Source organism: Festucalex cinctus, chromosome 20 (assembly GCF_051991245.1).
Source record: "Festucalex cinctus isolate MCC-2025b chromosome 20, RoL_Fcin_1.0, whole genome shotgun sequence".
In the NCBI taxonomy this organism is placed as follows: Eukaryota; Metazoa; Chordata; class Actinopteri; order Syngnathiformes; family Syngnathidae; genus Festucalex; species Festucalex cinctus.
In genome coordinates, this window is record NC_135430.1 from 6,828,135 (window position 1) to 6,851,571 (window position 23,437).

Below are 23,437 nucleotides of genomic sequence, written 5' to 3' on the forward strand. Positions count from 1 at the left end.
GTATTATTTTCATTTAGAATAAGAGTGTTGTTGTTTTTTTCCGGACAGTTTTGAAGTAGACTTGATGGATTTGATTTGAAGTGCTGACTAGAACCATCTATGAGATTGACTCCAGAATTAGAAGCATGTCAACTCATACTGTTTAATAAATGCGGACTTTTGACTTTTATTTGAGGATTGTTGCTGCTCGAGCACTGACGAGAATCACTTCTCATGTTTACTTTGGACCGTGTCCTTGACAGTTTGATGTTGATTTGAGGATTTTGTCTGCTCGAGTGCTGATGAGAATTGCTTGTCACCTTTACTTTAGACTCGGGCTTTCACAAACATTTTTTTTTTTTTTTGCCTCGGATGTATTTCATAAATAGATTAAATAGGATGAATTATCCTCGACAGTTTAAAGTTGATTTGAGGATTTTGGCAGCCCGAGTGCGGATGAGAATCCCATCTCATCTTAACTTTTGACCACAGCTTACACAAACATTTTTGCCTTGAACATGACGAAAAGATGTTATCCTTGACAGTTTGATGTTGATTTGAGGATGTTGACTGCTCGAGTGCTGATGAGAATGTTTTGTCGACTTTACTTATGACCTCGTTTTTTTGAAAACGACATACAGTACATGTGCAGTGATTGTGTCTCAGGCTAGATGATAGGATTGTATGATTTTTATCAGCAGGAAACCTTCCACTTTCTCATTTGTCTCCCCAAAAGAAAAAAAAATGCGCAAGCACTCGATCTTTTAATAAAACAAGAGCAGAGTGACACAAATGGCTTCAGTCTTGGATTCAGGAATCGAGAGGAAATTGCTCTCATTTTAAGCCGAATGACTTTGTCACCCAATTTTTGGTCCCACTGGAGCGGCGCACTTTGGAAGTGCGTCTCCTCCTTTTTGGACTTCACGTCCTTCTGCATTTTTTATTATTTATTTATTTATTTTAAGCGTAGCGTGCCGAGTCATGTTTACATGGCTGGATTTGATTCCAATGCTAGTTAAAAAAAAAAAAAATCTCTATTTTTAGATATTGACAAGATACGGGCTTTGAATATATTTCATTTGTCGTAATTATTTAGTCAATGCAAGTCTAAAATAACCAATAAAAACGTGTTTTGAAGCTAACAACAAAATAGATAAAACAGATATTGCGATTATTTTTTTAAATTATTTATTTATTTTACTTTTTTTTACAGTACAAAGGGCTATAAATAAATAAATAAATACATAAATAAATAAATACATAAATAAATAAAGAAGTAAATAAATAAACGATTAGTATAAGACCCGGTGTCAGTGCAGCTAACCCGTGTCTGCCATCTAGTGGTCAATGGTAATATTGCAACTTAACACTACAGTCGAAGCACCCGCAAATTAGCCAATTGGCATTTTTTTTTTTTTTTTTTTTTAATATTTCATATTTGGGGGGGTTTTCCTCCTGTTTTTTTCTCAATATTTTTTGGAAAAAATATTTGTTTGCTAACAAAATAAAAATCTCAACATTTTTTTTTAAATTTGAATAATATGTTTGTCATTCCAAATCCACAATAAATAAATAAATAAACGATTAGGAAGTATGAGACCCCGTGTCAGTGCAGCTAAGCCATGTCTGCCATCTAGTGGTCAATGGTGATATTGCAACTTAAAACTACAGTCAATGCACCCGCAAATTTGCAAATTGGCATTTTTTTTTTTTTCAATGTTAGAATTATTTAAGTTTTGCTAACTAACAAAAAAAAAACTTTTTTTTTTCTTTTTTTTTTTTCTTTTTTTTTTTACATTAATCAAACCACTGCTCAGATTTGGGATGTGTTTAATTTGGATGAAAAACATTTCTTATCATCGCATCTAATGCAGTAAAACTTAACTTGCATCAGCTCCAAAATTTTGCAGTCGAAAGTAAAGAACTAACAGTTTCTCTTGCACTTTTTTTTTGTCTCCCCGTGGCTTGAACACTTGAAAGTAAAGTAAAGATCTCCCCGTCCATCTTGACAAACACTCGGCGGAGATGCCGAGCGACTGCTCTCGAGGCTAATGATTTTCTCCCCCGGCGCAGGCGCGACCTCACTTCGCCGCCGTCTCATTAGCCGCCGCCCACCTTTCTTGGAGCCACTCCAGGTGGAATGAGGCCTCTTCAGATTATTTCTAAACTTTTTTTTGCTCTCAGGAAGCGGGCGTGTGCGGGAAAACATGGACGTCTGCTTAACCGTCGTTCGTAATGTGCTAGCTGGCATGCTAGCTGAGCTAAAAATGCTAATTGAGCTGCTCTGGAGTTATATTAGCCTAAATAGACAATTTATCTTTTATCTCTTATCTTTTTGTTGTTGTTGTTGTTGTTGTTGTTGTTGTTGTTGTTGTTTCTGTACATAAGTTGCTATGTAAATAAAGTTTGACTTGACGCGACTTGACTTGACGTGTATTATTTGACTACATTGTGACATCAAGTGGGGCTAATTAGTGTGCTTTTGTACATTACAGCAATGAAAAACATAAAAATATAAAAAAGTATATAAATATAAAATGTAAAATATTGAGGCACTAACTTGCTAATGCACGCACATATTGAGTTCCTCCACATATTGACGGGCTTCAAATATTTTACGTTCGCTTCATCTGACGATTCATGTGGATTTGAAACACAGAAGGGCCAAAAGATGCCTTGTGAAAATTAAAATGCACAAAAAAAAAAAAAAAACTAGCCACCAGATGGTGCTAGAATTGCACAAATGGAACTCAATCTGACTTTTTATACTTTTAATATCATGACATGACGATATTGTGACAGTTTTTATATTGCGATATCAAGATATTGGTGTTATCGTTACATCACTGGTGTCCATTTACGTTGTACTTCTTCTGGTGTCTGTATGTGTGAATTTGCCACCAGGGGGCAGTATAATACAAACATGCAAATTCGACAAAGAGTTTCACAACAAAGGATAAAGAATATATGCACAAGAATATCGTTTCTCGTTGTTTCTTTGGCTTCAAGTTTTGCAATGCTGGTTTGGAAAAATGTACTTGGGAAAAAAGAAAAATGAGTGAGTTGGTGTGCTCATGTGTGTGTTTTTAAGTACATAAAATCGAAGAAGACCAGCTAGTTGATTAGTGCTGAAGGAGCGGCGGCGACACATCGGCTTGAAAAACTGTCAACGACCTAACCACCGCTGCCACCTTGGGAGCCTGTTTTAGGTCCAGTACAAAAAAAAAATGGAGGGCAGCAGCGAGTGTTTTTTTTTTTTTTGCGAGGCTAATAAATTGTGGAGTGCAAGGTGACGTCTGGCTGTATTTACTCTGCACTCCACTTGACAGCGGCGTGAATGTGCTCTTTTTTTTTTTTTTTTTTTTTTTTTTCCCCTTGCACGGGGACAATTAAAGAAGGTTCCAGCGGGAGACTTTCACCGCGCTATTGATTTCATCCTTTTGACCGCACAGACAGAAAAAAAAAAAAAAGTAAATAAAAAATGCAGCGTGATGAGGTGCATGTGTAAAAGTTGAACTCGAGAGAACTTTGTGTTTTACCGTACTGTACTTTCTGAAAACTTGTAACGTGATTGAATCGAATGTGAAGAGTTTGCGTATCATCATTTCATGCATTCATTGCGATGTCCTTCTGAGGTGCGCACATTTGCCACCAGGGGGCAGTGTTTAATACAATGGGAACAATACAATGGGAACAATCGTTCAGTAAACTTCAATGATATTAATTGTTTCATGTGGAGTATCTGTCCGTCTAATCAAGTATCGGATCTAAGGGAGGGAACCTGTGGGTACCTCACGATTAGGGATGTAACGATCAGGGCAATATCGTGATATCACGATATTAAAACTGCCACAATACCGTCGTCGTCATGTCCACGATATTTAAAAGCATCACATCTCTTCGAAAAAGTCAGATTGATTTCCATTTGTGCAGTTATAGCACCCTCTGGTGGCTACTTTTTTGTGCAATTTAATTTTATTAGGCATGTTTTGGCCCTTCTATGTTTAAAATCTACGCTAATCGTCAGATGATCGTCGTAATATGCTTATGAAGCGAGTCAGTTAGGGGTGGGAGAAAAAATCGATATCGCAATATATTGTTGCGCTCTCTGTTGCAATAAATTAGCGATACACTGATGGTAGATATCGATATAATGTGTCCAGTTGTGCAGTGTTATGTTATAAATGTTTATGCACTTTAATTTGTCTCACTTTACAATGTTTACAGTTAAAAGGGTCAGAGGCAGTGGCAATATGCAGACTTTGTACATTGTACAAAGTTTTGGTATGCAAAGTTTTTGAATAAATGCATAATTTTCCTTTTTATGGGCATTTGTTGGCTTTTTCAGTCACATATGATATATTGCTAAAAAAAAATTGACAATATGTCAATAATCGTAGATATCGCGTATCGTGATATTATCGATATTGTGAGCCAAATATCGTCACAGTATCGAATCGTGGTTTACCCGTACCGTCCCACCCCTCCAGTCAATATGTGGAGGAACTCAATGTGTGCGTGCATTAGCAAGTACGTTCCTTTTTATATATCTTATATTTATATAGTTTTATATATAATGTTTTATAATATTTTTTTCATTGAAGTTTTGTACAAAAGCACAGTTTTTTTAGCACGAGCTCATTTTTCTTACAATATTGTGACCTTTTTTATATCGCCAACCTCAGCACAATATCGTGATAATCATCGTATCGTGACATTCATATCGTTGATATCATATCATGATATTTGGATATCGTTACATCCCTACTCACAATACGATACAATATGCGATACAAGGCTCACGATATGACGATATACCGCTATTATCGATATATTGGCTAGGTAATAAATCCACGATAATCTACGATAAAACTACTCAAGACATAAACTGATGTAAAAGTAAAATCAATAAAATGAATTATTCAATCCAATTAAATTAATACTCCTCAGAAATGGTTTGCTTCAAAAAGTTGAAACATGAAATATGTTTTGAAACTTTTAAAATTGAAGTTATAAGTCACATTTTTCATAGAAACGTATGCAAAACTGAGTCAGTAAGATGTGAGTCTTCTTCATCTGAAGACTTGCATCCATTTCCCCGCCACTCTTATGAGGTGCTCCCCCTAGTGGCCCTCCAAGTAATTGCTCAATAAGTCATGAACAATGGAGACGTCCGTTATAGTGTCTGTATATTAACACCAAATATCGCGACACTTGCGTAGGTGCATCGATAATCTATCGGCAGACAAAGTATCACGATTTATCGCAATATTGATATTTCGTCACACTCCTAAGAGAGTCTGAGTGGTTTTTGCCCCTTGCGGTTGATATTTGAAGAAGTGTTTGTTGACGACTCTCCAATCGGAGAAGTCAGTGAAGGCCTGCTCGCCAACAAATCCATTTTCAGCTCAAGAGGCCAAACAAACAAAACAAAACAAAGGCGAGTGACAATGAGGGTTGTTATCAAGCATGCTTGACAGCAAGTCTGCCTCTCCCGGGGGGGGCCACAAAGCAGCTCAAAGGAACCCTGACAATTATTTCACTTGTTAACCGCGTAGTTCACACAAGGCGCCGTGTCGAGTTGAACGTGAGCGACTTGCAAAGATGGCAAAATAAAGTTTCAATTCCATCTGACTGGAGTCGTGATTGGCTTTTTAGTCTTTCAAGACGCTCAATGGTGATGACGACGATTGCTTACCTCCACCAAGTTTTCACGAGTGTTTGTTGGCTGGTTACGGTTTTCACTAGTTCAGTGGGGAGACAGGTACATTATAAAAACAGTAAAGTAACTCAATTATGGATTACAAATGGACCGATTCACTTCATGGGTCAATTTGACCCCTTTTTTTTTTTTTTTTTTTTTTTTTTTTTTTACAAAATGACATAATTATTGACTCAAAGTTGGGTCATTTGTTCGTTTGTATTGGTTGGTTGGTTTCTTGTTTTTGTTTTTTCCGTTTGTTTGTTTTTTTAATGCAGAATGACCCAGTTGATGTGTTGTTGTATACAAAATGATTATTTTTTATTTTTTTGCAAAACAACCCAGAAAATTGGTTCAAATTGAGTGATCAGACCCAACTTTATGGGTTGTTCTGTACAAATAAAATGTTTAGTTTTGTTTTGTTTTTGGTGGAAGGTTGTTTTTGTTTGTTTGTTTGTTTGTTTGTTTGTTCGCTTTGGGTAAAAAATCAATCCAGAAAGTTGGGTCAAATATTCCCAAGTAGAGGATGTGACCCAACTTTGTGTTGTTTTATAAAGAAAAAAAAATCACCCAATTTTTGACCCAAAATGACCCAAGTACACCAAAAAATATTTTTGACCCAACGGTACCCAAGTAGACGATCTGACCCAACTTTATGGGTTGTTTTGTTTTTGTTTTGTTTTGTTTTGTTTTATTTTTGGGTGGGGGGGGGGGGGGGGTTGTTTTGTTTTGTTTTTATTGGGGGGTTGGGGGTACAAATCAACCCAGAAATCTGGGTCAAATAGCCAACTTTCTGCGTTGTTTTATAAAAATAAATAAATAAATAATACATCACTCAATTTTTGACCCAAACTGACCCAAGTACACAAAAAAATATTTTTGACCCAAAGATACCCAAGTAGACGATCTGACCCAACTTTATGGGTTGTTTTGTTTTTGTTTTGTTTTGTTTTGTTTTATTTTTGGGTGGGGGGTTTTGTTTTGTTTTTATTGGGGGGTTGGGGGTACAAATCAACCCAGAAATCTGGGTCAAATAGACCCAAGTAGAGGATGTGACCCAACTTTCTGCGTTGTTTTATAAAAATAAATAAATGAATAATACATCACTCAATTTTTGATCCAAAGGTGGGTCAAACTGATCCAAGTACACGATCTGACCCAATATTCTCTGTTGTTTGGTACAAAATGACCCAAGTTTTGACTCACAGTTGGGTCAAACTGACCCAAGTAGAGAATCTGTCCATTTTTTGACCCATAATTAGGTTGGTTGGTTGGTCAATCGGTCTGATGGTCACTTGGTTGTATGGATGTTTCTGGTGATGTTAAGTCAGTCAGTCAGTTAGTTAGTCTGTGTTGAAGTTTTGATATTGTAGGTATGAAAAGCTTGTGAATCAACACAAGATTGATCCACGTTGATGCCTGACTGAATCCACACGAGGAACTTGATTTCGAGTGAATGTGATCCAGTATCATTTTTGGATGCACATTTGATGGCGGGAAAGGCTTTCATGCCGCACATTTTGGGGCGGGACTAAAGCAACTCCTTGGGCACTGAAGTGGGCGAGAGGCTAGAAGAAAACAAGAAGGAGGAGGAGGAGGTGAGGATGCCAAGCGGAGCTTTCATGTTCTTCCAGTGGCGAGGCGAGGCGAGGAAAGGCTTTAGCGGGAGAAATGCGCCGCCTGTGCTCCTTCTTCCCTCCCTGCTGGGATTTGTTGACACAAAAGGGAGACATTTGGACTGGGATTATCTCAGGCGCAGACCTCCAAGCCTCAGCCGCGTCCGCCGTGCCAGAGAGCCTTCTTCGTCCCTCCCCGCCAGGCTGCTGAGACTCGGGGAAGCAAGTTAGCAAAGTCCACCTTGACGCTGCCAAAAACACGGAGGCTAGCAGTGTTAAGACCAGGATGCGAGCAGACTGTAAACACAAACAGCGACCATTCTTAAAGGGAAGTCAACCCAAAACATGTTTTTGACAATAATATGTTCTCTGCACCTCCACTAGTCTCAATAGGATATTCTTGTTATTATTGTGTTAGTGGAATATGAGCTAAAGCAGCAAAATGCAGCCATTTTTAATCCATCTCAGGGGGCGGCCATTTTGCCACTTGCTGTCGACTGAAGATGACATCACAGTTGCTAACAAACAATCACAGCTCACCTGTTTTCTTAAGCTGAGCTGTGATTGGTTGTTATCTAAGACCTACGCAACTGTGGCAAAATGGCCGCCCCCTGCAGTATACAGTACACTACTGAACTGTTGTTAAAAAGTGAAAGTCAACTTTAAACATTTCTTGACAATATGTGAAATGTGGCCTCACTCGTCTAAACATGATATTCTGATTAATATTACATTTGTGGAATAAGAGTTACGCAGCAACATGCAGCCGTTTTTAATCCATCTCAGGGGGCGGCCATTTTGCCGCTTGCTGTCGACTGAAGATGACATCACAGTTGCTTAGGGCTCAGGTAACAACCAATCACAGCTCAGCTTCAAAAAACAGGTGAGCTGGTTTTTACCTGAGGCCCGAGCAACTGTGATGTCATCTTCAAGTGTCAAAATAGCCGGCCCCTGAGATGGATAAAAACGGATGGATTTTGCTTCATAGCTCATATTTCACAAATGTAATATTAATCAAAATGTCATGTTTAGACTAGTGAAGCCACAAAGAACATATTATTGTCAAGAAATGTTTAAGGTTGACTTTCACTTTAACAGTGTACTTACAGGAGGAAATAATATGCAGAATATGCATTTTGACAAAAAAAAAATGGGGAAAAGTGATTTGCTGCCATCTTGTGGCATCTAGTGCCGATTTTCAAGAAAAAAAAAGTTGATGAACATTTTGAAGTTGGAGTGCTTTGAATAATAATTGAATATGAAAAAAAAAGTATCCATTCATTTCATATATTTTATTTTATTTTTTTCAATAAAAATATGGAGTTATGGGCAACCGTGAGCATTTGGGGAATAATAATAATAATAATTCCAAAGTAATTTGCTGCCTCCCAACAAGGCGCTTTTCAACACAATACCTGGTCCACCCCCGCACGCATGCAAATGGAATCCAACATTTGCAGCACAGTCTTTCAAAAGGTGCGGCTAAATAGAAGCGAGCGATGGCATGAAAGAGCAAAAAAAAAAGAAAAAAATGAAGTTGGGCTTGCACAGAAAAGCGGCAGGAACGTTTGGGGACGGGAGACAAAAGAGGGCGAGGAGGGCGCTCGGCAGTGTGGGATGAAAAAAGGTGAATTCATGTGCTAATTAATTAGAAAAGCTTTCCAGTCAATTAGCGCAGATTGCAGAGGGATTGAAACGATATGAGACACAATGATTTCACTCGTGCCGCATGATTGCGCGCTCGGCGACGTTGCGGTGGATATTGTTGGAGGGATAAATGATGTACAATCTTTTTTTCTCTCTCTAACACACTGAGCGACTTTGTTGTCACTCATGTAACCACATTCAAATTATTATGCTCTGATACTTTCTATTTCTGCTAGCTAAGCAACGATATCTTGCTTACATACACGTTGTGTTACACCAAACTACGGCTGAAACGGCTCAAGTTATTTGAGTACTGTGTCTCTTTTCAATATGGCTGCTGGTTTATGAAATTACAATGAAACACGACAAAATCTGATGAAAACTGATGAAGTAGAACGTTTTCAAGGATGACGTGAATGATCAATGCCTTTGTCATATTAAAGTTTTTTTTTTGTTTTTTTGGGGGGAAGTAAATGCGTTAAGGATGCTAAAAAAGAAAAAAAAAAAAAATAAATAAAAAAAAAAAAAAAAAAGAATTACTAACGTTAATATTGCAGAATGCTGAACCAGTTCCCAACATTAGCTTGCTAGTGGCCAGCAACTGGCCGCAAAGCGAGTACTGAGTTATTTGATGGAATTTTTCATTGGAATAACAAAATATTCGATAGCAACAGCCCTGCACCAGACTATGCTAATGGCTAACATGCTAGCATAGCACGAATCATTCTTATTTATTTTGAAGTACCTTTCGCTCATTTTCATTCCAAACTGCAGCTAGCAAACATGAGCACAGCCAGATCGTCTTAAGACTAGCATCTTAAAAGCAATTGATTTGGATAGATGTATTTTCAACGTCGTCCTCCGTTTCCTTCCGATAAGCCTTTTTTTCTCCCCAAATGCATTTAAACGTCAGCCAGGCGGCGGAAACAGACGCGTGGCGGCACGTCAGGGGCCAACGCTAACTGCCATTTAAGAGATGCTGTCACGTCGTAAACTGATTTGAGTCCGCGTCATTCCGCCCGGGCCTGACGTTGGGCAGGCGGGGACGCGCTGACAGCGGCGGCAGATCATCTCGCTCGCTACTGCTCAGCTCATCTCAGATGATTTTATTTTATTTTTTCTTCTTTCTCTATGGTCATTTTCTGGGTTCTTGTGCATACGGAACATGTCAAGATTGAGTCTTGGGTTTTGTTCCATTGTCGGGGTACCGCAACATTTTCAGGTAGATTTTTCGTGGGTTAAAAAAAAAAAAAAAAAAAAAAAAGCATTAGCATTCGATACGTGAAGGTAGAGCTGCTCGATTATGGAAAAAAATAGTAATCACGATTTTTTTAAATGATTGGTTTTTTGGGGGGGTTTTTTCGGTACAAAACAAGGAAATGTTTTTTTTTTTTTTTTTTTTTTTTTTTTTTTTTTTTTTTTTTTTTTTTTTTTTTTTTGAAGAGCTCAGAATTGTTCATTCGGTAGTCTTACCGATTCAACGTCTTGTCATCATTGCTCTTTTCCTTTTTTTTTTTTTTTTTTTTTTTTTTTTTTTTTTTTTTTTTTTTTTTGTGTGTGTGTATGTGTGCGTGCGTTTGCGTGCGTGCGTTTGCGTGCGTGCGTGCGTTTGCGTGTGTGCGTTTGCGTGCGTTTGCGTGCGTGCGTGCAAATACGTATAAATTTATACTCATTCATTCACCTAAAACCTTATAAATATCCCATTACCCTTCGCCTTAACCAGGTACTTCAGAATCTTGCCAGAGTCGTGAGATTTAAATGGTCAGGAGACCAGAGAAAAGGTCAGAAAAAAAAGAAATAAAGAGAAAAGAAAGGTAAATCAAAGTGACATCCAGCACCGACCAAACACTTCCTGCCTTCCCCATGATTACAAAATCAAAGTCTTACGCCAACCCCGGAAGCCTCTAAATTCCAGCAAATTTAGCGAGATCTCAAGAGCCCAGAGGAAAAACTAAAGAGAGGAAGGAGGGAAGGATCGATAAGGCAGAGTGAGATCAATAGAAGCCAGTACATCCAATCCATCAAAGTGAAGTCCAGCACCAACAAGACCCCTCCTGCGTGGTTACAAAACCGGAGTCTTATGCCAACCCCAGAAACCTCATACTTCTAATAAATTAAGATCTCAAGTGACCAGAGGAAAAACTAAAGAGAGGAAGGAGGGAAGGATAGATAAAGAAAAGTGAGAACCACAGACACCAGCACCAACTGATTCAAGGGGCTGTGGGAGGGAGAGGGTACTTCTGTTGAGTTTCAGTAGATGCTGGTGCGACGGATCTGGCATGCATAAGGACCACCACCAAAGAGAGAAGCCGTCAACCGCGGTCCAGCAAAGCGAGCACCCCCCCCCCCCCCCCCCACCCCCCCCGGAATCCCCAGGCCGCGGCAGCACCAAGGCCACCCCCAAGCCACCCGAGCGGACACCGGTCAGCGAGCCGACCCAGATACCCGGAACACCCCCGCCCCAGCCCCGGCCCACACCCCCGAGCCCAAGGCCGCAGAACGAGGCCCAGCGGGCCCCCACAGCGCCCCACCGGTCCCCAGCCCCCATCCCCCCACGACCCCCCCGCACCCCACCCAAACCCGCCATCCACCACGACCCAGGCCCCACCACCCCCGGAAACAAGGAAATGTTTAATGGGATACTTGACTCAATGAGCCATTTTCAGCAAGTGGATTTTTTTTTTTAAGATATTAATTGTACATGAAAACTAATGACATTATCACATTAATTCTGGACAAAATATAAACCTTTTATTGCTGAAAATGGCTATATATAGTTGAGTTGAGTTGAGTTTGTATAAAATAAGACAATGTTTAAACGTAAAAAAAAATATTAATTTAAGATAAATAAAATTCTTTGAAATATAATTATGCAAGTTCCTTTTGTATGAAAAAAAATCAATTATTATTAATAATAATGTAATAATAACAATAATAATAATATATAATTTAAAAATGTTGAAAAGGTGCAAATGTATAATTTTAAACAGCTAAAAAATATTAATAACCTTGTTTTTTTTACGATTATACTGATTATAATAATAGTAATAATTGAAATTGTGATTGAATTTCGATTAATTGAAGAGGAAGTCAACCTAAAAAATTGCTTTGTTTTGTTTTTTGACAATAATGTGTTCTGTGCAGCTCCACTAGTCTAAAAACAGTATTCTGGTTAATATTACGTCCAAAATCTAGCAGTTTTTCTAATATTCAAAGTCGGCCATTTTGCCACTTGCTGTCGACTGAAAATGACATCACAGTTGCTCAGGTCCCAGGTAACAACCAAACACAGCTCAGCTTCAGAAAACAGGTGAGTTGTGATTGGTCGTTGCCTGAGCAACTGTGATGTCATCTTTAGCCGACGGAAAGTGGAAAAATGGCCGCCCCCTGAGACGGATAAAAATGGCTGGATTTTGCTCCATAACTCATATTCCACAAACGTGATATTAATCAGAATGTCATGTTTAGACTAGTGAGGTCACATATAACAAACATTATTGTCAAGAAATGTTTAAGGTTGACATTCCACTTTAAAATAATTGTATTTCACTTCTAATGTACGATACAACATCTGTGAGACGAGAGGGACTTATCTCATTTGATCTTATTGACCTATTAACGAGCTCCTGGGCCCCACCTGACAGACGCTGTCAAAATCGTTCATCTTTCCCAGGTCGCGGGACGAAATCCAGGTCAATCGGCGTTCCTCACCGGCTGCTTCGTGGGGAAGCTGACAGAGCCAATCAGCACTCCGAGTGGCCGACATTACCTCAAGGAAGATTCTCCTTTCCCTCACGTCGTCGTCGTCGTCGTCATCCCGCATTAACTTCTGGTGCAACTCCGTGGACCTCTCCTGGGGTCACAACCAGTCGGCTTTCATCAGAGGGGTCCGCCAGGTTTTTCCCTCCGAGGGGCTCATCAGCATGACAAGGTGAGAGCGGGAACGCTTCCGATTGGCTGATTGCTGGCTCACGAAGCCATTTTGATTTGAAGCCATTTTTTGTCATTCTTGTGGGGTGTTTAGACTTGAAATTGTGATTGTGTCCTGTGCAAAAACCACAATTTCGAGTTCACTGCGGTTTTTTTTGTTTGTTTTTTTTATTTAGTTTTTTTTTTACAGTGTAGTCTATGCCCCCTATGACAATAATATTATAATATAATAATAAAATAAATAAATAAATAAATATATAATAATAATTTCGAGTTCATGCAACGTTTTTTTAAATTATTTTTTTTAGAAATTTTTTACAGTGTAGTGTATGTTCCCAATGACAATAATAATAATAATAATAATAATATAATATATAATATAATATAATAATAAAATAAATACATGTAATTATAATTTCAAGTTAACACAGGTTTTTTTTGTTTTTTTACAGTGCAGTCGATGACCCTTTGAAAATAGTAATATATATAGTATAATATATAAGTATAATAATGATGATGAATACGTAAATAAATAAACATAAGAATTTTGAATTCACACGTTTTTTTTTTGTTTTTTTTTACTACTTTTTACAGTGTAGTCTATGTCCCCTATGACAATAATAATATATATATATATATATATATATGTATATATATATATATATATATATATATATATATATATATGTATATATATATATATATATATATATATATATATAATACAATAGATATAATAATAAAAGAAATAATTAAATAAATATATTTTCGAGTTTACGCAATTTTTTTTATTTTTTATTTTAAATTGTTTTATTTTCTACAGTTTAATCTATGTCCCCATGACAATAATAATATGTAATATAATATAATATAATAATACAAATAAATAAATAAATATACTAATAATTTCAAGGTCACGCAACTTTTTTTTACAGTGTAGTCTGTGTCCCTTATGACAATAATAATATAATATATATAATATAATATATAATATAATAAAATTAAAAAATAATAAATAAATAAATAAATAAATATAATAATTTCGAGTTCACATTTTTTTGTATTATTTTTTTGCAGCGTAATCTGTCCCCATGACAATAATAATAATAATAATAATATAATATATAATATAATATAATATATAATAAAATTCACGCAATATTATTTTATTTTTATTTTTATTTTTATTTTTATTTTTATTTTTATTTTTATTTTTAATTTAATTTAATTTAATTTTTATTTTTTAAAATTTAAATTGTTTTTTTTTTTTTTTTTTTTTTTTTTTTACAGTGTAGTCTATGTCCTCTATGAAGCTCTCCCCTCCCATTGATGTTAACATTTGGGCGCATAATGGGAGTAGATGGAGCGCGGAGGTGTCATTTGCATCCACGAACGAACGTCGTCGTCGGGCTCGTTATCGCTCGTATCCGTGCATCCCGGCGGGATGTCAAACGTTAAGCGGCTGATTGGAGAAAATGTCAGCGCATGCAAGAAACACATGTGATTCTTCCCGCCCGGCCGACCGGGGAAAGGTCACCTGCGAATGTGGCGCCGTTCAAACGGAGAATAGAGAAAAAGAATCGAGTGTTCATCATTTGTTTGTTTTTTGTTTTTCTGGTGAGGTGAGCGCGAGTCGGCAGACAGGCAAACGTGTCATGTGACGCCCACGTTTTGCCATTTTGTTTCCTCGCACAGGTGAGCGACTTCCTGCTTCTCGGGAGGCAAAAAGCAGATTGCTTTTCCTCGATTGTATTCCTGATAAGTCAGGAGAAGGTTCTCCTCCGATGGCCGCGGCAATTTCAAGACAGACGTTTCACTTTTTAATGGTGGGAAACAAATTGCTGTTGTTCTTTGAACTACTATAGTGAACTTCTCTTGTCTTATCTAGTTTATTTATTTATTTATTTATTTAGTTCAATTTCAGGGCCGACAATCGTAAAAAGCAGTCTTATCTTCATTTATAAACAAGTCCATCCATCCATCCATTTTCTTGTCTGCTTATTCCTCACAAGGGTCACGGGGGGTGCTGGAGCCTATCTCAGCTGGCTCTGGGCAGTAGGCGGGGGACACCCTGGACTGGTTGCCAGCCAATCGCAGGGCACACAGAGACAAACAACCATCCACACTCACACGCACACCTAGGGACAATTCGGAGCGCCCAATTAACCTGCCATGCATGTCTTTGGAATGTGGGAGGAGACCGGAGTACCCGGAGAAGACCCACGCGGGCACGGGGAGAACATGCAAACTCCACCCAGGAAGGCCGGAGCCTGGACTCGAACCGGAGTCCTCAGAACTGGGAGGCGGACGTGCTAACCACTCGAACACCGTGCCGCCATGAACAAGTCTATGATTTATTTATTTATTTGTATTTTAGTGACTTGATGATGAAATGTCAATTCCACAAATGGGGTGCAATCATTATGGACGGTGTTGACCAGTGGAATTATGGCAAATATGATCTTTATGCTCGTCTTTGCTCATTAATGTCATATATGAGCTTTTGGGGTTATTTAAAACGGTATTGCTTAAAAATGTTTATCGACACTACTCTTTTTTTTTATCTTCACTTAGCAAATCCAACTCTATATATTTAAAAAGAAAACTAAAACTAATACTTAAGCTCATAAAGAATAAAATAAAATAGTGCTGTCACTATTGAATATTTTTCGAATCGATTAATCTATCAATTATTCATTCGATTAATCGAGTAATCGGTTTAATTTTTTTATTATTAGACAATACTGAGTGACCTTTATTTTATCTTCATTTGACAAATCCAACTCCATATCGTTAAAAGAAAACTAAAACTAACACTAAAGCTTAGAAAGAATACACTAAAACAGTGCTGTCACTATCGAATATTTTTCAAATAAATTAAAAAATTTAAAATTAATCTATCGATTATTCATTTGATTAATCGACTAATTGGTTTTATTTTAATTTTGCATTCAAGTGTATAACAAAAGCATTTTCCCCTGATTGCTGTTTATTAACCAGTGATTGTTGTTTATTTCATTCTTGTTTTCCAAAGTAAAAACAGATGTTTGCAAATGTTTTTGATTAAACACAGAAGATAATCGATCTTCTTTCATGAAGGACGACAGAAATCAATAAACAATTACTGTTGATATGCTGAAATCAGAAGATTTGGACAATTTTTTAATTTAAAAAATGACTTGACTATTAAAATAGTTGATTAATTTGATAATCAATGACTTGACGATTAATCGGTGAAAAGGATACTTGACTCATTGAGCCAATTTCAGCAGTAAAAAGTTAATATTTTGTCTATAATTAATGTGGTAACTTCATTATTTTTCATAAACAATTAGTACCTTTAAAAAGTAATTTTTTCTACTTTCTACTCGACTGGTGATGAGATCACCTGTGCTAAGGAAGTAGGTAACGACCAATCACGGCTCAGTTTGCTGACCAAACCCGGAAAACAAGTGAACCATGATTAGTCGTTTACCTCCTTCCTCAGCACAGGTGATGTCATCAACAATCGACAGCAAGTAGAAAATTTGTTTTTTTTTAAAAGTATTGATTGTACATGAAAAATAATGAAGTGATCAAATTCATTCTAAAATAAATAAATAAATAAATAGTAAATAAATAAACAAATAAAATTATGAATAAATAAGTAATTTAAAAAAAACAGCTTGCTCTAAAAACTAATCAAAACTAACCATTTTTAAAATGAAAATAAATAAATAAATAAATAAATAAATAAATGACTGATGATATCACCTGTGCTGAGGAAGTAGGTCAATAAATAGTAAATAAATAGACAAATAAAGACTGAATAAATAAATAAATAAATAAATAAAATAAGTAATTAAAAAAAACAACTTGCTCTAAAAACTAATCAAAACTAACCAAATTTAAAATAAATAAATAAATAAATGACTGATGATGACATGAAATATAATAAAGTGATCAAATTCATTCTAAAAATAAATAAAGAGTAAATAAATAGATAAATAAAATTATGAATAAATATATAAATTAAATAAATAAAATAAGTAATTTTCTAAAAAAAATAAAAAATAAAAACAAACCAACTTCCTCTAAAAATTCATCCAAACTAACCAGATTTAAAATAAATAAAATAAAAATAAGCTGTCATGAAAAATCCCAAACCTCAATCTACCCCGAAAACGATCCAAATTCACCTTGACAATAAACAGGCAGCAAAAGTAAGTCGCTAATTGTTGATCCTCAGGGTCTTTTAACGAAAGCATACCACAGACGTGTTATTATTAAGACCTGTGTTTGGAAAGAAGAAAAAAAAAAAGCAGCTTCAGTCTCCTTCAAAGGCGCAGCTTTTGGTTGAATTAGCGCCTATTTGATGGCGGCGCTTATATCTGCTTTTTTCTGCGTTTGATGTTGTTGGTTGCGACTCCCCGCCGAGGGTTGTTCTGCTCGATGCATTTCGCCTTTTCGCCCGCCGCCTAACAATGCAAATAATTCGCCTCTGCGCGCTCGCTCGCTCGCCTCCGCAGTTAATTGAGGGATCTTTTTATGTTTTCAATTAGCGCCTCCTTTTCTTCTTCTTCTGACACGTCTGACATTTGTTCTAATTGCACAAGAAGCTCGCCGGCATCACAACAACAACAACAAGCTTTCTTTTGCCGTCAATCTCCTCCTTGCCACGAGGGAGGAGGCGCCAGAAGGAGTTTACGGATAATTACAGCCGCCGACGGTACAAAATAAAAAAAGTAAAAAAACATTCTCTCGTCTTTCTGGCCGGGGAAAGCGACGCCCGGATTCCTCTCAGGATGTAATTACACCAAAAATATCGACGGCTGAGAATCGGCGGCCCCTCTGATTCGGCCTCGTTAGAGCGCTTCTTTCCTTAACGATGTGCTAACTTGGAATCAAAGCCCGACGCCGAGCGTGACTTTGCTTTCAAATCGGTCAAAATCTCCTCACATCTTTACGACTTACAATCGATCGTGTGCACAACACCTGACGAGAAGCCGACGTGATGACCGGCACTCGTTTGTATCTTATAAACTACCGATAATCCACAAATTTTATCACAGGTCCAATTAACTAATTAATTTCCAATTAACCAATCATGGGGATACTGATAATTGTGTTTTTTCCCCCGCTTCTGATGAAAGTCAAGAAGGGACCGATTCTTGGACATCTCCTAAGCGATTATCCTGTGGTGTGTGTGATCAAAGGCAGCGCGGTTCCGCCGATGCACATCTCGAGAAGATAATCCTGAGCGATTATCCTGCAATTTTTGACCACAGGCCCAATTAACTAATTAACTCATTAATTTCCAATTAAACAATCATGGGCATACTGATAATAGTTTTTTTCCCCCCTTCCGATCAAAGTCAGCAAAGAGACAGATTCTTTTATATCTCTAAAAGGTCATCCTAAACGATTATCCTGTGGTGTGTTCAGGGTGATTTGGTCTGCATGAAAGTCAGTTGGGGTCGATGATCGTAAATGTTAAACATGTTTTTCCATCCCTTCTGATCAAAGGCAGCTCGGTTCTGCTGATCAACGTCTCTAGAAGATTATCCTGAGCGATCATAAGAATGATTTATTTCCCCCGATCTATTCAATCATGTTAAACCTATTCACTATTTATGATTGCAAATCTTCATGTGTGTTCTCAACACCCTTGATAGGATTGTGACGCGAAACCCTCCCTAGTGATCAAAGTCAGTTTGATTCCGATTATCGGCTGTCTCGCGAAGATTATCCTGAGCGATTATTCTGCGGTGTGGGTCTTTTTTTTTTCTCTCTCTCTCCGCTGATCTCCTTTGAAAACCATCCATGGCTGATAATCCGAAGTGCGAAACCTGTTGACTATTTCTGACGGTAAATTGAATTCTCGAGAAGCCGCTGACTTCTTTTTGTAGCTCTCGGAATCTCCAAAAAGGCGTTTTGTTTTGTTTTTGTCACGTGATGATAACAATCGAAGTAAATATGACAAAAATCATGATGTGGGACCACATTGTCCCTGGTGGCTGGAAAGAGGCGAAAGCCTGTACGCTACGCTTCCCCCTGGGAGGCAAGTGGCAGATGCGCACGTAGCTTCTCCCGAGTGGCGTCTCAAGCGGAGCCAGAAAGCCAAGATGGGTAATCCCAAGAGGAGCTCAACACAACCACCGGCTTGCTTCCAACCGCCACGCCGAAACGGGGGGGGTCGACTAGAGGGGATATGCGGGGCTGCTGGTTGGGTTGATACAGTTCAATTCAATTCAATTTGATTTCATTCCTTTAAAAAAAGGAAAATGCAGCATGTCCTAGTGCGATATGTATTTTTCCAGTAATTGCGCTTTTGTGAAGTTTTTTTTTTTAAATACATATAGACAGATGATTTTGTTTTACAATCCAGATTGTTCCATAAGCCAACACCATGAGTTGAAATTGATCGTTCTTTTTGTTTTGTTCTATATTTTGTTTTGGAGGAAATATCTGTTCCTCTTAATTGATACTCACTTTCCTTTTTTTTTTTTTTTTTTTTTTTTTTTTATTTAATTTGTATATTAACTGGTAAAATTTCATGATGGGCTTTAAACATTATTTTTGAGACGGTTAAATTTGAAAGTTTTTAGTTGTATAAATAATGGATTATTGTGGTCTCTGTATCCGCAACCGCAAATGACACAACTTTATTTGATTTTATTTTTTTTGTTCTATATTTTGTTTCGGAGAAAATAGCTGTTCTTAATTTATACTCACATTCCCCTTTTTTAAATTTTTTTTTTTTTTTATTTGTATATTGACAGAGAAATTTGCCATAAAAACATGGAAACTACCAAAAGAAAGATTAGACTCTCTTCTTTCATCAGGGAAAAAAAAAGTATTTTTGTATCTCTTTCCATTTTGTAGCAGTTAGAATTACAATATAGCTAAGTTTCATCATTATTTACATTATTTCACCTGGTGAAAACATTGATAAAAAGAGCTTGTTGCAACATGGCCCTGGTTGATCTCTTGTACTCTGCTGCCACCTGCTGGCCTTTTTTGTAATAACTACTATTGCTTTAAGCCAACTCTTCATGTCAGAAGCTGTATCAAAGCGTTCTGTATTCTTTTGCATGAAAAAAAAAAAAAAACGTAAATATGTTTTGGGGAGCGAAGGACGAAGTATTAAAACAACGTGTTTACACGTTTTTGCGTTTGAATGAGTTAAGAATAACTACATTAAAAAAAATAACTCAAAATGAAATAAAAACTAACTAAAATGAAAAATTCCTAAACTATAATAACCCTGGTTTTCACCAGGAATGTGAATACTTAGCTGTATTCGAATGCTAATTGCTGCAAAACAGAAACAGACATTTTTTTCTTCTTGATGAAAGAAGAGACCCCAGTCTTTATTTTGTTAGATTTCATGTTTTTACAACAATTGAACACAATATTCTGTGGGCCTTGCAAAATCAGTCCAAATCCAGTAAAACAGCCGAGATCGAAGGAGGTTGCCGCTTCAGTGAAAATGGCTGCCAGTGAATTCATGACGTGACTTGTAGTCCATTGTACAGAAAATCTCCTTTCATGATGGCACACCAATTTTAAAACAGGTTTTTTTTGTGATGCAGTTTATCATCTGAAAGTTGCATTTGACAAACAGAGGCGCTTGAAGAATCCGTCTAATCTTCCTCGCTCGACTGATGCAATACCTTCAATGCAGCTTTCCATTGAATTTTTTTCAAATTTGTCCTGGTGGAATTCTTTGCGCATCCTCCGGCACAAAGCCCACCTGGCGGGCGCGTCTTTTACCGAGCGACTACGAGACAATCCACTCGGGCCGGCCGGCCGGCCCGCTGACTGACATGCAATTGCACGGCGTCGGGCTTTTTTGGAGATAGATTAGCTGTAGAAGCCGGTCAGGATCAAACCGCGCAACTCCTCGGAGGCTCGGCTTTTCTCAACATTTCACTTCTGCAGCAGCCCCAAATTATTCATCAAGAGCGTGCAGGACAAGAGGAACATACAGAATACTTAGCGATTGTGAAAAATGAATGCTGCGTTGTCGGGAAGATGGTCGAAAAATATAAATCATGCATCCGAGCGTTGACACCTTTGGCAGACTTGACAACAAGTCAAACTTTGTCCAACTTGGTGCAACATGTTTGCAAGTTTTTGGGGTTTTTTTTTTGTTTTTTTTGGGAGGTTTTTTATGTTTCCAACACATTTAGATGAAATCACTCACACAAATCAGTTTAGTCTTGGACGACTTTGTGGGAAGAGTTCCCAAAAGTCCAGCAAAGGTTTGCTTGTCCCAATACTTTTGTCTCTTATTGTTTCTGTGTTGATTCTTTTTCCCATCAGTGACACGTGGAAGCTTGCACTTGTTTTATTAATGAAATAACTACAACGCCACAAAGTAGAGCACAGGTCTCCACCAAGGCTCAAATATTCATAAATGTGAAAACAATTCCTCGAATTTCATACAGGTTTTTCAAGTAACGAGCTGTCGCTTGGTCATTTTATGTTTTTATTAGATTTCTTTAGCTTAGCGAGCCAAAATGACAAATTACGAGCAAGATTCAGATGCACAGCTAGAACATTTGATCGACCCATTCCCGATACCTGGTATCGGCACTCACCCAGCATTAGTATTCAGTCCCTAAAAAGTAAACAAAACGGATGCATTATGTTGTTTATGATTTAATGTTTGCTCGATGCTAGTTGCTAACAACCGTTGCCTGTTTGAAAATGTCTCATCGTAACTCCAGCTGTGTCTCTGCAATACATATTATATATATGTATTGGCATTTGGACACTATATGTTCAAAACCAGTAAACCATTGCCTGTTTGAAAATGTCTCAACGTAACTCTAGGTGTGTCTCTGCAATACATATTATACACTAACTAGAAAAATTTCTGCGGAAATTTTGGATGTGATTGCTGACTCTTGCAAGGTGAAAAGCCGCATGCACTGAACAGTTTTCCAAATCCTGTTGAAATCAAGTCATTTCCTGTTGAAATCAGGGGACTTCCTGTTGAAATCAGGTCAGTTCTGGGTCAGTTCTTGTTGAAATCAGGTCATTTCCTGTTGATTTCAGGCCACTTCCGAGTCACTTCCTGTTGAGATCAGGTCATTTCCTGTTGAAATCAGGTCACTTCTGGGTCACTTCCTGTTGATATCAAGTCACTTCCTGTTGAAATCAGGTCACTTCTGGGTCGCTTCCTGTTGAAATCAACACTTCCTGTTGAAATCAGGTCACTTCTGGGTCGCTTCCTGTTGAAATCAACACTTCCTGTTGAAATCAGGTCACTTCTGGGTCGCTTCCTGTTGAAATCAACACTTCCTGTTGGAATCAGGTCAATCCCTAAGGTGCTTGATTTGTGGATCATGCTCCATTCATTCCTATCGGACTTTTGGGGAGTTTTTTTTTTGAGGGGGGGGATTGCGTCACCATGGTAACGCGGAATTCCGAAAATAATAATTCCCCGCCGAATCGGATTGAGCCGCATCTTTTGATACCTCATTTAGCCAGTATGTTCGGGCCGCATTTTGTCTGAAAAATTCCGTTAAGTAAAGAAAAATAATAAACGCCGTTTTATAGGATAGTAATATGTGCCTGCTTTGCTTCGCAGCAATCACATAAATATCATCAAAATGAGGTCAATGTAGGTTTTGATGTTAGTAAAAATAATCATTCAAATGGTGAATAAGTATTGCTAACCTGAAGTTTGTAAATATGCGAATATTTCCGTGCATAGTTTTTTATAAATGTGTTGCAGTGAATGCAGCACTTTTGTTGAAAATGAATGCAAAATACAAAATAATAATGAATGCATTGCTTATTCACCCTAAGCGTCACCCTCTTGAAGCCTTTTGGCCTCCTCGATGCTTCTTCTTCTCGGTCTCTAATTGTTTTTTCAAGCCTCTGCGGGGGGATGCGTGGGCATGGCCTTATTATGGCGGCTGATCGATGTGATTTATAGCTCCTGGAGGCCAAACATGCAAACTGTCTCATCTCCTGAGGCTAAAGCCCAGAAATCAATGGCTCACCGGCTGGCTGAGTAAAAAGTCAGTCTCACCATAAAGCGTCACGGGAACCGAGTCCAGGACGGAGACTTTTTTCGCTTCTTCATTTATTTTATTTATTTTTGTATTTTTTACTTGACCAAATCCACAGCCCTAGTGATGCACTTGGATTGCTTTCATTGAGAAGTTTTGCCAGCATGCAGATGGCCGCCTTGTTAACATAATCCCATTCATGTCCTCCAGCTGCATAGCTCATACACGCCAACATTTCACACTTGTTATATTTTTGTCAAACAACATCCAAGGAAGAAAAAAAATGATTGTCGGTGGTCTTGTTTTGTGTATATCGATCGTGGTGGCTCTTCAAGCTGATTGCCGGCAGCGTTGGCTACAATGGAAGCCTGCTTAAAGAGCACTTTGGATTCTTTTTTTTTGCTCTTAATTCCTTTTCATTCCTGACGCGGCGCATCCAGCAGCTGCCAGGCAGGCGATTCAAATCGACGTGAGAGCGTGCACGATCAATACGCAAACATTTTACCATCATGCCTTCGGACCGGAGAGAAGAGGAGGGCTTTGTGTTTGGCATCAGG

General features: G+C 37.8%; 1 protein-coding gene across 2 annotated transcripts in view; it reads left to right on the plus strand.

Annotated features, from left to right (window-relative positions):
- The window catches only part of LOC144009144 (cadherin-20-like), a 141,113-nt gene that overhangs the window by 57,676 nt on the left and 60,000 nt on the right, over positions 1–23,437 (plus strand). For both annotated transcript variants that reach the window (XM_077508691.1, XM_077508692.1), the window contains one exon: positions 12,617–12,874. The gene's annotated coding sequence lies outside the window, so the exon portion shown is untranslated. The remainder of the gene's footprint in view (positions 1–12,616; positions 12,875–23,437) is intronic.